At 37.5% G+C, this 10353-nt stretch overlaps 1 long non-coding RNA gene across 1 annotated transcript; it reads right to left on the bottom strand.

Moving 5' to 3' along the window:
* Positions 1 to 6002: 6002 nt before the first annotated feature.
* On the bottom strand, positions 6003 to 6691 carry LOC116220576. The gene is made up of 3 exons (XR_004163757.2): positions 6555 to 6691; positions 6126 to 6144; positions 6003 to 6031 (listed from the first exon to the last, which is right to left on the bottom strand). It is a non-coding gene; the product is annotated as an uncharacterized LOC116220576 (long non-coding RNA).
* Positions 6692 to 10353: the final 3662 nt, after the last annotated feature.

The raw sequence follows: 10353 nt of genomic DNA, 5'->3' as shown, positions 1-10353 counted from the left end.
GTCTGAATAAATCATCCTTATTCACTGTAAAATGGCAGGAAAGGTCTCCAGATGCATTCCTTGATGTCTTCGATTGGAGATAAAACTCAGGTTCATCTCCAGTATAAAGTTGGCAGCTGAGAGCATCACCAAAATGCTTGGGTACGTCACAGACAATGGAGGTGGAGCCATCGTGAAGGACCGTTATGTGTGGCTTCTGCAATCTGTCTGTATTGGGAGAGCAGACATTTATCAAATATTGTTTTAGATTTTGTATGGAGTTTGCATTGGGCCATGTCATATATGATTTTAAAAGCCTCTCAGCTTATGGTGAGGTTACTTAAGGCACAACACATACAGTGTAGCTTCATTTAGAAACAAACGCATCAAAATAAAATAAGAGGCCACACCACGATGGTTCCATGTGACACAGAGTACCCTGCCTTTGTTTCTGAGCGCACCATCAAAGAGACGGCTGGGAACATTGACTGTGAGGGGTGCATGAGGTACAGCAGCCTGAAATAAACACCAGTACACAGTATACGTTATCACCCACAGAGTTCTGTTCATTCAGGATGTGGTCTTGTCAAATAGCTCTTGACATGCAGTAATGTGTAGAAAAGTTAAAAACAGCACCGAAAGAACACAATAATACATCCGTCAGAGCACCCTGTCCACTATCTTGATATCCTCTGCTGCATTGTAAAGGTTGATACAGGTAGTTAACCAGCATTTTCTCACTGAGTTGCTTTCGTTTGTGGGAACCCAACCTCTGCAGTACTGAAAATAGGGTCAGTAGGAAAGTCTTAACAGAACACAAATTGTGGTCAAACTTTTTTTTTACCACAACATAATAGCTTAAAAATAAAAGACAAGTTTTAGGTTCTTAATTATACCCTTGTCATTGTCAACGTAATAGAAAACGTGTCTGACAGTAATGAATGGCTCCTGGCTGGCCCGCCAAGTTTTTTGTAGCATCTACATGTGTTTTAGAGCATAACATGTTAAAATGCTTTATAGATTAAATCAAAGTAAGATTGTTTTGTTCGTGCTGTTCTAATGCAGTATTCTTGGGCTTTTACTTTGAATTATTACCATCTCCCATCCAGAAATCGAGACCGGAAGCGACCTGCACTAATGGAGCTAGTTTCATGCTGCTTGGGGAGTGGTATGCCCTGACTAACTCACAAGAGGAGTTGATGTTGAGTTGAACAGATGGCACTTTATTACCTTTCAGCAGCAATGCAATATACACAGTGCTTGTATAAAAGAGAAAAAAATGAAATGAAACAAAAATAGAGCTCTTTAGAAAAACAAATGAAATAGGAAAAAGACACAGAAAATATTTTTTTTTGAGTTGCAACTGTCAATGACAGCTTCATAAATATAGTAGTTTGAGATCCAAAGAGTTCACTTCCTTGTCCGTACGTGTGTGTGCCACTTTTTCTACCCGGCTAGAGGAAATTATGCATCGTCAGGTAAAATACTCTGAGCCACTAACCACAACACGCATCAGTGACAATTGTGGTGTTTGAGTGTCAGACCATCTTTAGTTGGATTTTGCAGTTTCCTCTTTGTCTGTCAGCTACCTACTTCCTCATTCAATTAAAACTACTTGCAGTCAAACGCTTTGCTCTTTCCAACCACTCACAGGATAAAATGACATCTTTCACCTCTTCACATTTGGCCTTCATTTAGTCATGTACCTTAAGTGCTAGTAATTTATTTTATTCTTTTTTGCATTGTGATGTAGTCTCAGTACTATATACATATTTTTTGTATATATTATATAGAGGTTTAATGTTTTATTATGTGAATGTTTATGCACAACAATGCTTGTTGCCTTTTGGTATTGTATCTGCAATAATGAATGGAAGAGTCCTGAACAATGTCCACTTTTCAGAAGTCTTTCAGATATTGGAGAAGGTTTTTTTGAAGAGTCATTGTGTTCAAAAATGAAGCATGCCAAAGCGTGACAAACATCCTGTGAAGACGCCTCAGAGCCCATTTTAAACATGAGGAACAACTCCCTCATTAAAAAGATGTGCATAACATCAGGAGGAAATATTTGTGTTACACTGAAGTTTGGTATGTCCCTAAACACACAACAGCCTGTCACTCCATACAATGAGCTTGTACTAGGATCTTTAAAAAATACATTGCAGGTGATACCTATCTGTATCTGGTGTCCATAAACTTTGTTTATTTTCTCTGGTAGATCTTTGTAATGACATAAGAAATACCTACGACACATCCACTGCTAAACTTGTTTTTTTTCAGCTTTGGCCAAAAATCAAATCCTACACACTTCACAGCGGAGACTCAAGTTTCACGATGTTAGCCACTATGAGCCTATATGATACATTTATGAGCCTGATAAAATAACCCAACTACTCTATGTGTTCAACAAACGTAGCTGTAACTAGCGTAATTTCACTTAATATTAAAATATCTTGCCTTTATCTGGTCCACTGAAGGTTATCCGCATGTCACAAATCCACTTCACTGGACTGTTTTTTTTAAACATTTTAGTACTTTTAGCCTGACCAGAGTTGCTAGTGCCATCACACCAAATACAACTTTTTTAAGCACAGCAGCACTTTCTTTTATTTGGATTTGGCAAACTGAAATCCGTGAGGTCAGTGATTGAAAATATTAGTGAAGGTGTTATTTTTATACACATTTTATTTTTAAGTTGACATCTAACAGTGTTACAAATTAGTTTATGTGTTAAAAAAGTTTATGCAGTAACCATTTCGTTTTCTGTCTTTTCTATTCTTTTTAAGAATACATTTCTCTCAATGTTCTCAGAAATCCAAAGACAGTGTTGAGATATCATGGATGTAATATCATTTTCATTGTGAATCTTGTTGCATTTTAATGGGATGTCTGATGGTTTTGGCTAAAAGTGGGGACACAACTGTGAAACCTTGTAAAAACATGCATGTGTCATTTGGAAAACAATCTTATTTTTAAATATTGCTTTTGGTGAAAAGGTCTCTTCAATACATTTAGTTACTTATGAGGTATCACAAGTTTGATATGAGAACGACTGACTAAATAAAATAATTGTGTTCATTCTATCATTAACCCTTCATATGTTCATTATTAAACCTGATAGCAGTTCAAATCGGTGGACTTTTTTCCCCATGTCTCAAGAATGCTTTTGCGGAAGAGGAAAAGGAAGCTGAGTGAATCTATGAATTGGGTTCTCTCGCTCCTCCAGGTGTCAACACGGAGTTGGATTTTAAATCATATTTATGAATATACTGTATACATATATGAGATTTATGTTGTACTTTATATATTTTAAATCATATTTATGAATATATATATATGAGATTTATGTTGTACTTTATATATTTTAAATCATATTTATGAATATATATGACAGTGGTATGCCCAGATTTATGTCGAACTTTATGTTCTATAAATCATATTTTCGGTTGTACTTTCTATATTTTCTATTGCTGTATTCATCTAAGCTTTGATGCTGTTTTCTATATGTGGGTTGTTTGTCATGTTGATGTAACCTTGTCACAACAAATAGAACTACGAGATTGAGATACACCTACAATGACACATGTCCAATAGAGTAAGCCCTTTTACTATAAATGAAAATGAATGACAATGTGTTTGTAATGACTCTAACAAAGGTGTTTAATCGCCGAACATTGGTGTGATGATACCTTTTTATTTTCCAAAAAATAGCCAAGCCCATATCTGTCCACATAGTCTGAAAGTCCAAAGGTTCCACTGGGTTAAATATTGTATAGCAGGTCTACAAATGTCAGTGAATGCACTTACACTACCAGGCTTTTGTTCATTCAGACTGAGGCAGCACACTTACAGTACCACTTAAAACAACCATTTTATTCAAATTTTATTGACCATTTTTAAATACGCTAATATGTTATACAGTAATATAATTTTTAGACATACATAGAACCAAGCAACAATATATAACAGCAATATCATAATGATACATAAATAATATATTTAAAAGTTTTAATTTCTTATCTAAAACTCTAACAATAATAACTAGCCTACTAAGCGGCAGACGTACTCAGAGAGGCAGTAATTCCGGGCAATTTTGGGACATGCATATGTGGGCGTGGTTTATTTAACAATGCATTTACCATTAGTAAATCTGCCTATATACTGCAAACCGGTAATCAACTTGCCTCCTGAAATCTTTGCATTCTAGCTAAAATACAACAGAAATTTCATTGGATAAGGTGTCCATTAAACTCTCAATAGACCATAGTCATTGTAGCTATTTTCTCTATATGCAGGCATTCCAAAACACAAGACAAGCTTTTTAAAGCATAATAAATGCTACATGCGGTATGTGCAGCTGTATCAGTGCACCTGCAGAAGGTTGTAGGTCATGTCCTGCTGTGTGACAACAGGGCTCCTGTGGTCCTGCACCAAGCTGTATGTGGGGTCCCCCTGGTTGGAGATACTTGGTGGGTCAGATATAGAGTTGTATACATGAAACTGGCAAATGTGAGTTTATTAAAAAACAAAAAGACTACACATATAACTAAAGGTTTAATAAACAAAAATAAAAGTAGTTTATGGCCTTTTACTGGCACTGAAAATGAGAAAAACAACATGGTGAAATGAGATTTAGACATTTAACACATAGTAAAATACAGTTCACAGAAAAAGATGTTCAATTACTTGTGTTATTGGTTGGGGACCACAGCAGCTAAACCTCTCATTATCCTCAAGTACTCATACCCAACAACTTTGCTTAAGGATTATAAAACAACAGCATACACTACAACCATCATATCAATACTTAACAACAACAGTAGCGATAAACACAGCTAAGCATATCTGATGGCCCCGTAAATTAATCTGAATGAAAAGCTATTGATTTTTGCTATACATCCATAGCACAGTACTTTGCACACTCACATCATCCTGTTCAGAGAAAATGTCTTCCCTTTTGTCAACATCTGAAAGATTTAATGAACAGAGTCAAATGTGAGAACTGTAATTGTCACATAACTTTCATGCCTTGTAATATTTGTGTGACATGAACATAGACAAGATGTGAGAATGAGCATCAACGGAAGATCGAACAAATCTTATTAAATACTTCTCCACACTTACTCCTAACTTCTGCAAACATACATTGTGTACTTCTAATCAGGATGTCTTCAAGATGTGCCGAGTAATACAGACCTTGTGTTAGTGACACATAGTTGTGGAAGAAGAAGAAGAACTCTTTTTTGTATATGAAAATAAATCAAAATGATCTTGTTTTACCTGGAGCTACAGTCAGGGGTGTTGAGGTGATCATGGAGTAGGTTACAGCAGTGTCATTAACAGTCTGGAGGATGAAAAACAGAGTTTGTAATTTCACTGTTTTACCTGTGATAGAGATAATTTCCAAACACTGTTAATGACTTAAGAATATAATAATCAAGTGCTTTGTGTTAATATATTCCTTGTATGAATCATGTGCTTATGAAAGCAGGAACATGGCTTTTCTCCGTGTGTGTAACTTAGAATATTAGGTGCCACTTAGTCTGCATATGTACAAGAGTATGTTTAGACCAGAGGTGATAAGAAGGGTCGAAATGTGCTTCTTCCGACCTTGCAAAACTTCCATCCTTGCCTCGGACGTCAGAAATCCACCACGCGGTTATCTCTGCTGAACGCTAAACTTCTGTCTATATAAACCTTGTGCGATGTGTTTATCATTGCTTCACTTTCAGCCTTGTGCTGGGAGTGAGCCCGATTGCAATTGTTGTTTGTCTAATAAATATACTTATATGCTGCTCCGGAGTCCTGAGGTAACTAGGGTGAATTTTCACCTATCAACCTATATTGATCTAGAGTATCAATGACAGTAAACATACTTACTGTAATTGTACTATGTGCAGGCATAATGTCCGGGTGATTCTCTGAAGCACAAACACAAATAAAATAGTTTGTAAATTAACATGTTCCTCCCAGTACATAGGCTACACATATGGTGAGTGTGAAGACATATAGGATCTTACTCTGTCTGGTCCTGCCTAGAGTACCCTTTGAACTGTTTGTAAGATACAAAGGAAATCAGTTGCTGCTTATGCTCCTTTAAAAAGATGAACGTGTTATTTGAAAGAATGAAACACATAGGATCTCACCTCTGTTGTTTATGTTTCCCTGAAAGAGAAAATAAGATGTGCCTATCAGAGAGTAAATAAGGCTGTATCTTTCTTTTGATGCAGAAGTAAGATGTTTTGGTCTAAAACTAGCAAGCTAACTCCTGACACATGCAAACAGTAACACTAACAACAGCACATCTGACACAAATAAAAGCTTGCTAATGTGTCAGCTGGTGACCTTTGGAGATATAGTGGGATAAGTATATCTATGTCTGTGTCGTTCTGTCTGTCCCAGAACACCGAACTACACAGTGTATAGCCTGGGCAACTAGTGGGAATGACAGGAGTCTTTACTTCAAGATGATTGCTTATAAAACAGACCTCAAAAAGTTGCAAATGTGTTGCCTTTAGCATGAATGTGTTTTCCTAGATCTATTCTATGAATTAAATGTCATGAATATCACATACGGCATGTCCAGATGAGACAGAGTACTAACACGACAGCCAGGACAATGCACAGGCTAGTCATCGCCAAGATCAGCACTGTTCCCTGTGACACTGAAATAAATAAGTGAGATGCACAAATAATTGATATAATGAAAGCTTTCATGAGATAGGGAAAAGAGGAGGGGAGTGGGGAAAACACACAGAGCAAAGCTTGGCAAGAGAATTTTCAAAACATTTTTATCACCTTAATTTCCCGACTGTTAACCACTGTTACGACCCCCTGTGCCCTGCTTACCCTGCCTGCAGTCCCTATACTGGCCATATGGAGGCAGCAGGCTGTGGACCTGCAACGGAGCATGATGAGCAGTGATTATCCACACCTGGCGCCAGGTGTGGATATAAAAGCACTGCTACGGCTGATGGGAGGCCCTTCTCAGCTTCCGCTACTCTCACACACACTTTCGACAAACGCTCCTACTCACGTACATACCCACTTCACGCATCCACGCATCTTTGGAAACCCCTAGACTTTCTCCTTTGCATCAAACTTTCTAGTTAATAAATAGTCTTTTGTTACAATCCGCCACATTGTCTGTCTCTACCGTTTTTATGTTGCGACCCACGAGCCGGTCGTAACAACCACCGTTTTCACTATTAACAATCATCAACAAACTTTTTGATAACGGTTATTTTGCTATTTATTGTGGTCTGTTACTATAAAGTGTTACCCACTTTTCCGTTGTTAAATTTAGTTTTAGCGGTGACAGTCACACAAACAGAAGTGTGAATCTGGTGAACCATGCTCAGAGACTTTACCTGTAGAGGGGGTCAGTGTTGTAGTTGTGAGAAAATAATTGGTTGGAAACAGACCAATGTTTTTTCATCAACAGTATTGCTCAGGGCAGTTGACATACACATAATATACATACAAGCATACATACAGTAAATAGAAATCTGGCCATCGCAGATTCTGGTACATCGAATATGACATAACAACTGATCATGTATGTGTTTATTCTGTGCTAATAAATAACGTATGGTAATGTGTCATAGTGTGATAATGAATGTATCACTTACCTGAGGCATCCATGGTGTACTCTGAAGTAAGGTGAGAGGTTGAACCCGGAGACACTATAAAAAAGACCATTGTCCATTTTTTTTTTTAGAAACAGAATATCAACAAAAACATCCAGAAAACTGCATTTTATAACAGTTATGAATTTATTTGGATTTGTTGCGGCAAATAAGTATTTGAACCCCTAGTGAAACATGACTTAGTACTGGGTGGAGAAACCCTTGTTGGCAAGCACAGAGGTCAGACTGTTCTTCTAGTTGGTCACCAGGTTTACACACATCTCAGGAGGGATTTTGGTCCACTCCTCTTTGCAGATTTGCAAAATGCAGTTTTCTGGATGTTTTTGTTGATATTCTGTCTCTTACTGATAAAATAGACCTACCATTACAATTATAGATCACACATTTCTTTGCAAGTGGGCAAACTTGTGAAATCGGCAGGTGTTCAAATACTTATAGCCCCTAGTGATTGGACCTAATGACGTCACTGGATCAGACTAGCTCTAGACCACTTGTGTTCAGACTGGAGGCTCATGTATCCCTTTGTGGATTGATAGGGGCCTTTAAGGGACTCAGGGGACAACCCTGGAGGAGCGGGTTTTAGGGCTCCTGTGACCTCTGGGCCCCTGGGTGTGTGCCTGATAGGCCCATGTGGTAATCCAGGCCAGAGAATGAGCAAGGATTAAATGAAATAAGAAAAACATTGATAATGTGTCATTGTGTGATAATGAATGGATCACTTACCTGAAGCATCCATGGTGTACTCTGAAGTAAGGTGAAGGGTTGAACCCGGAGAGACTATAAAAAATATCTTTATATTTATCATATATACATACATACCGACTCAGAATGTTAAAATAATCTTCATATACACATTCAGTCATGCTGAAAAACAGACTAACTGGGCTGACTTTATTGTGTATTTCCACAAAGAGCAAGAAACTCACCTGTGGCAGTGTGTGCATCACCTCTTGTGGCAGCTTTGAGCTCAACTGGTGTAGATTGAGGCCTTAAACCTAAACAGGAGGTTAGAAAGTTCAACTACGATTAAATCAAAGGACTTTGCAGAGTAATGTGGTCTCAATCTTAACATTTACCGCAGAACTCTCACAGCTGTCTGTAAAGAGATATGGCTGTTGTCTTATTGTGTTAACCATAGACATCAAAAGGTTTTCTTATGTCAGCGGGGTTACTTGATGTTAAAATAGAAAACTATTAAAACTTACTGAAACCTAGAGGCTTAGGTTCACACGCGATATATAGCATCACTATAAGTCACAAGTAAGATATAGTAGCACTTATGCACTTATCACTGCGCAATGCACAATAATACTATATTTTTGCACTTCAAGGTAGATGTACACTCTGCGCAAAATGTTAGTCTATTCTAATCTAATGCATCCTTGGGATAGTTCTTTGAGGACCTTTGGAATAGTTCTTTGAGAAAGATTGAATTTGATCGATGAATTTTGAATCTAATGAGAAGTCCAAAGTGATTCCAAGAACAAGCTATTACTGCTCTCTATCCTGGAGAGTTGCAAAAATGACTTACCTGCTTCTGGTGATGTTAAAGGAGTATTTTTGGTCAGAGGCTGGTTTACTGTTGCAAGAAATCCTTTCAATTCACAATGAATGCAGGATGTTAGGATGATCTCTGATTCACAATTTTTTTTAAAGTTATTTTTGTTTTACAAAAATGTCAAGAAGAACAAAACAAAACTTGTTAGAACAGACATCAGACAGACATAAGGAGTCATGTTTACAGTATGTATTTATTAATAAATTAATAATATTTTGAGCATACTGACCTGTAAAGGTGTATGGGTCACTGCGTGGAGATAGAGATGAAGGTTCTGTGTTCACTGTATAATCACAGCTCACCTCTCTGCTCCTCACTGACTGCAGACGTCTGAATAAATCATCCTCGTCCACAGAAAAAAAATGGCAGTTTCCAGATGCTATTTTAGCTGTCGGGTAAAAGTTCTCCCCATGTCCAGAATAAAACTGGCATCCGGTGACATTCCAGGACTGCTTGGGTATTTCACAAACAATGTCGAGCAGCTTATTTGTTCGGTCATGATGCACGCTTACCGTGGGTTTCTGCAAATGATCTGTCAGCAGACAGAAGGCAGGAATGAACTCAGAAATGCCAAACAGAGTGAATGTTAAGTGAAATTAACAGTAGTGATGCTTCTTCACTCACCCAGCACAAACACTGAAACAGGAGAAGAGGGATGAGAGGGACGATTAACACCAGACCTGTTTACAATGTAGAAACATTTCACTGGAAGCACTGAAGGTGGGTTTACATGTCCCCAGACTTTAATTTGTTCTCCTGTGAGGGTCAGCTGGCATGATGATGAAGAGTTGGTGTATGTTCCCACTGAGAAAAAACACTGAGGCACTGGATCCTGAGGGACTATACAACTCAGATGGACTTTGGTTGTCGGCAAAATTACTGAAGAGGATAGAGACAGCTCAGGTTTTGGAAGTCCTAAAACAGAAGTAATAATATGTGTCATGTCATTGTCATTAAGGACACATATAATACATTAGTTCAAAAAAATAACCGATGTGTACATGTTACGACTTTAAAATTATTGTAGTCTTCCATAGATCTTTTGATTCATATTTGCTTGTTTGTTGAAAGGATGTATGACTCTTATGCTTGCATGTCATATTCACTAAGACATCTACAGGGTACCGATCTTATTTTAATTAATATGTTTTATTAATGTTTTGTAAA

Source organism: Clupea harengus, chromosome 5, assembly GCF_900700415.2.
Source record: "Clupea harengus chromosome 5, Ch_v2.0.2, whole genome shotgun sequence".
In the NCBI taxonomy this organism is placed as follows: Eukaryota; Metazoa; Chordata; class Actinopteri; order Clupeiformes; family Clupeidae; genus Clupea; species Clupea harengus.
This window is presented reverse-complemented; position numbering and strand designations above follow the sequence as displayed.